The sequence below is a fragment of the Siphateles boraxobius genome, unplaced genomic scaffold (genome assembly GCF_051911475.1).
Source record: "Siphateles boraxobius isolate OS27281-9 unplaced genomic scaffold, OSU_SipBor_1 65, whole genome shotgun sequence".
Classification (NCBI taxonomy): Eukaryota; Metazoa; Chordata; class Actinopteri; order Cypriniformes; family Leuciscidae; genus Siphateles; species Siphateles boraxobius.
In genome coordinates, this window is record NW_027509192.1 from 9,242,492 (window position 1) to 9,251,408 (window position 8,917).

At 35.9% G+C, this 8,917-nt stretch overlaps 1 long non-coding RNA gene across 2 annotated transcripts; it reads left to right on the forward strand.

The window, feature by feature from the left end:
* The first annotated feature begins 5,859 nt into the window (after positions 1–5,859).
* LOC143720843 (uncharacterized) lies at positions 5,860–8,443 on the forward strand. 2 transcript variants are annotated; one of them, XR_013196643.1, is made up of 4 exons: positions 5,860–6,085; positions 7,415–7,655; positions 7,930–8,049; positions 8,400–8,443. It is a non-coding gene; the product is annotated as an uncharacterized LOC143720843 (long non-coding RNA). The 2 variants fall into 2 exon arrangements; XR_013196642.1 differs by having other exon boundaries at positions 7,415–8,049.
* The last annotated feature ends 474 nt before the right edge of the window (positions 8,444–8,917 follow it).

Below are 8,917 nucleotides of genomic sequence, written 5' to 3' on the forward strand. Positions count from 1 at the left end.
CATGTGATTGCCTTGGTTTGACAGGTCTCAATGATGTGAAACAGACTATATATATATATCAACAATCATTATTTTGTTTGCCTCATCCAAGTCTGAAACTGAATGCCATTTATTCCATGGAATGAATTGGTAACAGCATGTCCTAGTGTTTTCACAAACATGCTGTACTGATAAGTCTGTGGCTCTGGAATTCTTACTGTCTGAGGTAATGGAGTAAATACAGAAAAGTGTGGAGCAACCATTTCAACTGGAGTTTTCACCCCCTCACCGGGCGCACTGTGTAAGGTGATCAAGCAGATTATGCTAATAGCTTAAGTGCATTTACATGCATTGCTCTGAAACAAAATAATATGCAATTTTGGTGTAATATTTGCTATCCTTTTCTCTCTTTTTTTTTACCTCTTTTAAGAAACCTCCAGTGTTTATATGATAATAACTATGATTAACAATGGGAAAATAACTGTGAAATTCACAAATCATGTTTGGGTCATATTTCAAGCCAAAACTGAAAGGAAATTATGATTTTAGTTGATTTTTTATTCAATTGTATGAATATGTTATAAATTTGTTATTAAATATATAAGTTATAAAATTGTATTCTATTTTATTTTATTTTAAATATTTTATTTTATATTTTTTATTTATTTGTTTGGTTTCAGTTTTGTTTGGTGTTTTGTTTTGCTTTGTTTGGTGTTTTGTTTTTTCTTTTGTTTGGTGTTTTGTTTTTGTTTTATGTTTTATTTTGTTTTTGTAAAAAACAGCATGATTTTAAGTTAAAAATAAAGAAATTCACAATTGCGTCAAAATATCTATAAAATTATACAATTGATTTTCACATTATGGTCGTGAGAATGAGTTTTCTTTGCATTCACCTAATTAGTTGAAGCTGTTTATGTTTCTAATGTGATTAAGATGCACTAGTGCTCAATTATTTTAAATAATGCCTTTAATCTTTACTAATGCTTACTAATTTATGAAATCTTGTCTTACGACTTGAAGATGAAGTGATGCATACTGTACAATGCTTTCTAAAACTGTTGCGCCATAGTTAATGTGAAAAAGAGAAAACCAGCTTGGCTTCTTCTGTCAGCAGGCTTTAACTTCTCTTGAGTTTCTTGAAAGATTTTTGTCATGCAATGAACTAACTTCATCACAACACAACAACTCGCAGCCACATTGTTGTCAAGATCAAAGCTTTTAATATAACTTAGCTACTTATACGTTCTAATACACATGTAAGAGGGACTCTGTCTTGTATTTTAATGAGCATAGAGAGTTTAGCCCCAAACTCATCTGTTGGTTTCAGATCATAAATCAGATATCACTGAAATAAAGAGGATACTGTTTATACAAAATGCCTTCTCAAGCAACAGCACCAGTTTATTCCCATTGCCATGCCAACAGTCTGGTAAACGGCAACAGTGTGGAAAGATTAACAGTTGTGTGAAGTAGGTTTCTCCGGGCACTGGGTGAAATCCTTTGCGATCCACCAGATACTCATTTCTCGCAATGGGTAAATGGTGCAATAATCCAGGCTATTTATGCAAAATTGCATTTGCATTTTAGCAGAATTTGTGTCAGACACAGGTTACCAACCTATCATTTCGCTTGGATTTTAACAATAGTTTATTGTTTAAAACTTCATGTTAAATCTCATGTTTTGGTCCATATAATGAATTTTTTAAAAATATCTTCTTTTTTTGCTTCACAGAAGAAAGAATACATACTGAAGATCAGTCTTTTTATACACATCATTCATGAAAAACCAACAAACAAAAAGACTTTTTCATGGTCATTTTTGCGGCATTTGAGGAGAATCCTCCGCCATGTGGAGGGAGTTTCCCAACCTCACCTCTCTCCCAGAAATCACGGGTGGGTTCACTTGCTCTCTAATGACAATATATTGAGCAAGCCATGCTTTACCCAATTTCATTAGCAAATTTTCTCTTTTTCTCCCTTCCTCCCTCCCTCTTTCTGACTGTTTCTTTCTCCCGTTGCTGCAATCTAAACTGAAGACACACATGGGCCTTTCACACCACTTCTGGAAAATTCCTCACCTCTCAGTCTTTGCTTTAGGGAGGATATGCTCATTTATATCTGTGTTTGTAGGTTATACGCCCTGTGGGCACCTGTGGACTGAGGGGTGTGCGGGCAGAGCTTTTTCAATGTGATTCTTCCCTATACATTTACTGTTACACTAATGTTTAAAAGTTTGGGGTTGGTTAGATTTATCAGGTTTTTTTGTAAAAGATGTCTCTTATGCTCACAGAGGCTGCATTTATTTGACCAAAATACAGAAAAAAACAGCAATATTGTGAAATTTAAAATAACTCTTTTTCTATTTTAATGTGTTTTACAGTGTAATTAATTTATTCCTGTGATGCAAAGCTGCATTTTTTACTCCAGTCTCTTCAGTGTCACATGATCCTTCAGAAAATCATTCCAATATGCTGATTTGCTGCTCAAGAAACATTTCTTATTATTATCAATGTTGAAAACAGTTGTCCTGCTTACTTTTTTGTGAAAACAGTGATACATTCTTTGATGAATGAGATTTTTTTTTCTTCAGACTTTTGAACGGTAGTGTGTTTCCAAAAATCAGAATGTAATACTAAGAATCACATTCAAAATCATTTTGCATTTATATGAAAATATAAATTACAGTGGCCTCAAAAAGAATCTGGACACTTTTTTAACTATTTTTCAGTTTTTGTCCAAACAATGAATGTCAAAAGGGTCTTGAAACAATGTTGGCCCTCATTGGTTTTGATTGTATACAGAAAAAAGAAAAAAAATTAAGAACACTTTTGTGTTCCACATAAGAAATAGTCACACAAGACTGGAACAACAGGAGAGAGAGTAAATGATGACAGTTTTTTTTTTTTTTTTTTCTTTTGTGCACTATTCCTTTAAACTTCAAGTATTTCTCCCACATAACTCAAGATGCTTCATCTCTTGGCCTCCAGAGTTCAGTCAAAGACGGTTATCTTTCAAACAGACATATCAATGGTTAAGACCCCATTTTCTGCCAAACGTTTGGGGTCTTTCCATGCAATAAATTTAGAGACTCACAATGAACTCCAAGGAAACAAGAGAGGAATGACATATTTGTGAGTTCTCAAGTGTCCCTCAGCACTGTATAATGATCGTGGTTAGCTTCTTCAGACACACCTCTGTGCTCACAGCTCATCTGTTTGAGAAGAATTTAAGTGTGTTGTATAAGAAAAACAGAAAGAGTGAGAAAAAGAGGGGGGCTGAATAGACACACCCTGATAAAACATCTTCCAGATGATATCGCTATGCTGATGCTTGGTTTCAAAACAACCTCTGATTCATGTCAGTGCATCCAGCTGGTTCCTGCGCTGTTGTTTTCATCTCATGTGTCTTCCAACATTCCTCCAGACCTGGCCTTCTTAAATAAACACTTAATACTTATTTAAAAATGTATGAAACATGTACACTCTAAAAAATGCTGGGTTGTTTTAACCCAATTGTGGGTCAAATATGGACAAACCCAAATGTTGGATTAAAAATGCAATTGATAAAATTAAGCCAACAGCTGGGTTTGTCCATATCTGACCCAACATTGGGTTAAAACAACCCAGCATTTTTTAGAGTGTAATTAATCGTTATATATATATATATGTATGTATGTATGCAGTTATCCGGCTTCTGTAAAATCTGTAGCCCTAGGAAATGGGAGTATGCCAGGTACTGTATCTATTCCCAAAGAATGTGCCATGTTGTGGCAGCAACTTCAAATAGGCTATAATGCTTTTCCAGTGACTCACTATCCAAAATTTTTTATTTTTTTTATTTTTTTTGTACTGGCCACTCTTATTCCGCTCAGGTGCAGTATTAACATTTAATGCAAATAATCTTGCTATGCAGAGCCCCAGTATCTGTTTATAATGTAAAACCTTGACTATATACGTGTTCAAAAATGTAGTTTGTTTACATGCTGATTAAGGGTAAGGTCATGTTGATGTATAACAGTATTGTATCTTTCTTATTAGCTTAAAGTTGCAATGTTTTAAGAATTATTTCATAATAAGGACAGTGTTTTAGTGCCACAATAAAATAAAATCAAGAAGGAAGTTATGGGCCTATTATGAGATAATGTAATAATATGCCTACGATTCTATTCTCCTTTGATCATTTATGCAATTATTATCAAAACATTATGACTTTATTATCTTTGTGTTCCACCATTGTTTTAGATCAGCCTGTACAATTGAATCTTGGTTGTACATTCTAAAGCCTGGCAATATCTCTTAACTAAAATTATTACCATACCAAATTTCTCTCATGCTAACGTGCCCAAATAAATTTCAGGTGCGGTGTTGTAATTGGATAATGCTGAAAATAATGACATTTTAGAAGTATTACACATAAAAAGTGGTTTGGAATTGAAATGGGTCAAATCGCCCAAAAATCTTTGGGATTGAAACAGTCCCCCCATGGTTATAAACAAAATACAGAAACATTTAGTTGACAACCAGTAACCAGACTGTGCATTCATTCAGTCATAATGATTAAAACTGAACCATCTTAAAGGGACAGTTCACCCAAGAATGAAAATTCTGTAATAATTTATTCTCCTCAGTGTCGTTCAAAGCCTGTATGACTTTCTTTCTTCTGTGGAACATAGAAGATATTTTGAGATTTTTTTGTCCATTAAGTCGGTGGAGTTGTTTGGTTCCCAATGTTTTACAAAATATCTTCTTTTATGTTACATTAGGGTAAGTAAATAATGACAGATTTTTCATTTTTGGGTGGACAGAGAGAGAATAAATAAATGAGGGAACTTGTAACAGAATATGGCAACTGTAGGAATTGAAGCCCCGCCTTTTGGTTAAAACAGCCAATCACATTTTTAATAGAAATGTCACCTGTTTTAGTGTATAATGAGTAAAGTAGCTAAATGTATTATACTATTTTGCATTTTATTAATGAATATATGTTGCTGAAATATAATATTCAGACTTTCCCCATTTAGTTAGATACCTTCCATCAGCACAGCATTGAAGAAGATTAATGGCGCCTCTTACATCTGCTACGCCTCATTGAAACATCCCTCAACCATCTTCCCATCTGGTGTTCTCTACCTGATAAATGCATTGTGTGAGAAGCAAAGATGAGTCAATGGTCGGAAGCTAAAAGTAGACATCTCTAAGAGGAACTGTTTTCACGTCTCCTTTCCAAAAACAGTTGCAGTCGTTTCCTCAAGCTACTGCAAGCTGGAGGACAATACAAGGGTGTGTCTTTGGCCTTTGGTGGAAGATTTAGGCTCTCTGTCCCATTTTTATGGGCTTCCACTGACAGGAGGAGTTCCCCGCTCCAGTAGAAGAATTATCCCACACAGACGACCCACGTGGCGAGCAGGGATGTCCTCGGATAATTTTAGCCAGCTGACGTCCTTCTGTGTTCCTACCTTACATCTGTTCCTCCTTTTGTTCCTGATGTCTGCTATTAACTGTATCGCTTTTTCGTCTCTGAAATCTAATGTCAAACACATGTGTTTCTCCAAGGAACAAAGCTGTTTGAGAGAGAACTTATGTTAGCAACCAGACCTCAAGTCTTTATCTCCCTAACGCACAATGTTATGTTTTGGTCCCCATTGATTTGCAAAGTCTTCAAACAAACGGAACAGATTCTTCCAAATATCTTCTTTTGTGTTCCGTAGAAAAAAGAAAGTCAGGTTTGGAATGACTTGAGGGTGAACTATGTACTATCCATTTAACAACATTATTTTCCCTATAATTTTATCGTGGATACCAGGTCCATTAATTTTTTGCACATGGCGCATCAGGGAAAATCTCACAGAGAACTCACATTCATCACTCGAACACATCCTGCCTGAAGTCCATTGCAGGAAAGAGTGGGTCACCACAACATTATGTAATGGGCTCTTTGCTGTCATGGCAACGCTGTGGGAACTGGATCTGTGTATTTGTGAGGTTGGAGACTGTGGCGTATGTTGACAGAATGTTCCTCACATTGGGTTCCTGGATGGGCTTGGCTATAAACACTCAGTCAGGGAGTTCCCTCTCTGACACAATTCGGGGTTTGGAGTTCTGTGCAGGTATGTATTACTACGTTTTTGGTCACATCCACTTATTTTTAATTTTTCTACATGATCTAGAAGAGTTTTTGTACTGTATTCTGAAAAAGTGGCATTTTCTGAAAAGATCTCACGCTAGATCAATTCGCTAAAGGCAAATAGTGATGATGGGACATTTTGAAAGTCCAGAAGTATTTATCGTAAGGTCTTTTTATATTTTGATTAACCTAATTATTAAACCAGTCATTTAAAACTATTCTGTCAGTGCACTACAGATGAACTGGTTCTATTCCTTTATTTTGTTATTTAAATTGATAGAAAAAGAGAAGGCCTATGATATTTATTATCCATTAATGCTGGCAAAAGCATGAATGGGTTCAACTCTAAACCATCAAAAGTATACAACTGACACACACACACACACACACACACACACACACAGAGGGAGGTCAAAGGATAAGTTGGAGACTATTTACCCGTTAATTCACCAGAAAATCTAAACTGTGACAGAAAGTAGTCTTTGATTATCTAAATCCAAATGCAATAGCTAATAAAAGTTATTAATTATGTCTGAAAACAGTGTTCTCAGCAACAAGGCTTTTCCCAACCCTGTTTAAAAATAGGCCTTCCTTTATGCTTCCATCTAGATGTTATACATATACATATATATCAATATAAATAATATCAAATTTGTTAAAATAGCTTTTTATTATTCTTTTATATTTGTGTGGTTACCCGTTTTATTAGTGTCTTAACTTCCACAACCCTGAGAAGTGCATTTGGTAAAACCTTTTTTTTTGTTGTCAGTTTTTCAAGGGACCCTTCAGGATCCCTGGACCTCAGTTTGATTTTAATTGATCTAATTACATACCCTGACTAATTGCATCAATTATGGCACTTCTGTCGCTTGAATTTATACAACCACTCGGGCTCAATGGTACAGTTTGATCCAGGGAGAGTTCCTTTATTCTTTGTCATTTGCATGTAACATTAAAGTAACCAATTTGAGCAGAGCCCTCTGTATCATTTGTGAGAGATGGGAATGTTGCATTTTGAGGCGAGTATGACTCACTGGACTTAAATGAGGGATACAAAAAATGACAGACATTTTCCCTTGTGGTTTGTAGTATGTTGGCATTAGGGATGATAGATTTAAAAATTGAACAGTGAAGAATAGTTATGCCTCCTCACATGTCAGACAGTGTGTAATGACTTGTATCTGTTACTAATGGGTACAGAGGTCTGATAAGGGACGTGTCCACCGGGTGAGCCCCCTTCCTGATAAAGAAGGCACTGTCTGCATCACTCTGAGTCACCGGGCCCTGTGTTTGTGTTTTTTATTGTATCCAGGCAAAGGCAGTCTGAAGTTTCCATACTTCAGCCAGGAGCAGCACTTTCCTGAACTCTGGCCAGGAAAATGTGTGTAGGCTTGGCAGCTCGGCTGTGGGAAGACTATGGGCAGAAACTGGTGGAGTTTTGCGGCAAAAGGTTTTTATATAGCATTGCAGCTCCTCGGGACTCCCTCTTTGGTGTAGGTTTAGGTATCAATAGAGGGATACTGTACAGCATGAGCTTCAATTACATGGATATAGTAAGTGAAAATAAAAGATGATGGAGTTTAAACAGCATATGACTTGGAGAAATTAGTGTGTTATGGTTCAGAATTAATATTGTGCTTCTAAACTGTAGAATTGATCTTTTGAAGGCATTTTTTTGGCCATGGAGCCCAGTCCACTTACATGAGTTTGGCCCCTGGGACCAATGGCCTGTTACCGTCAGATAAAGCTTTAATTTCATGTTCAGCTGCACAAGGAAAAACAAATGCTATTCCCCGGTCTCTGCTAATTACTGACATCCCATTTCAGGAAGAAGTTTGGCCCACTCCTCCTGTTTTCTCTGTTATCAACTGTACATAACATCCTGCATGAGCACTGAGGCAGGTCCACTCAGAGAGAGAGAAATAGACAGAGAGACTCCTGTATCAGGTTGGTGAGGGAGGCAGACTAGAATGTTATATGGAAAATATTTACATGTCCCCACTATTATAATAATGTAATAGATTTAGTTTTTATTTAGTACTGATAAGTTATAACTAGGGCTGTCATTAAAATATCACTGTTGTCATTGACGTCATGATTTCTGATCAGTTTTTAGAATGAGAACACAGTAATAAAATAAAAATATAAAATTTGGTAAATATGTAAAAAGGTAAAAAAGTAACAATGTGGTATGTGAAAACAATATTAATAATAGTATTTTTATTTTTTGCATTAAAATTATTATTTTTTTTAATTAGGGTATAACTTAAACAGGTTTAAAATATTTTCTCTCTCAGATTTTCCATGCACCCTTGAGCATTTCCGGACCCCAGTTTGAAAATTTGTACGTGTATGAACTGCTTTTTTGCAATATTTCATATTCTCTGATGTCCAAATCTGTAACTGTGTATAGCAAAACCTCAGTATTCTTAGAAGTTTCGTAACATGTAAATCTATCTATAACAAATGGAGTCCAGATCCCAATCGGTACACCTGAAAAATTGCATTTTCAAATGATTCACGATTGAATGCCCTGAAATACATTCAAGTATTATAGTGCTCTGTGTCTTCTTAACATATTACAGAGGCTTCAGAGGACTTGCTCCAGTTGCTCTGTTTATGAATCCACATGGGTCAATGTACTTAATTCCTACTGAATATGCCCGCTTTTAAACATGAACAGTGTAATGATGCCAAAGCAACTGAAACCTCCCTTTTCTCCATAGTTTGATGAGCGGATGACCATAGGCTTTAGAACCAACCAATCGCAGCCTACTCATGCTGGATGGCAGCGTAACCTATCGGAGACGTGTGC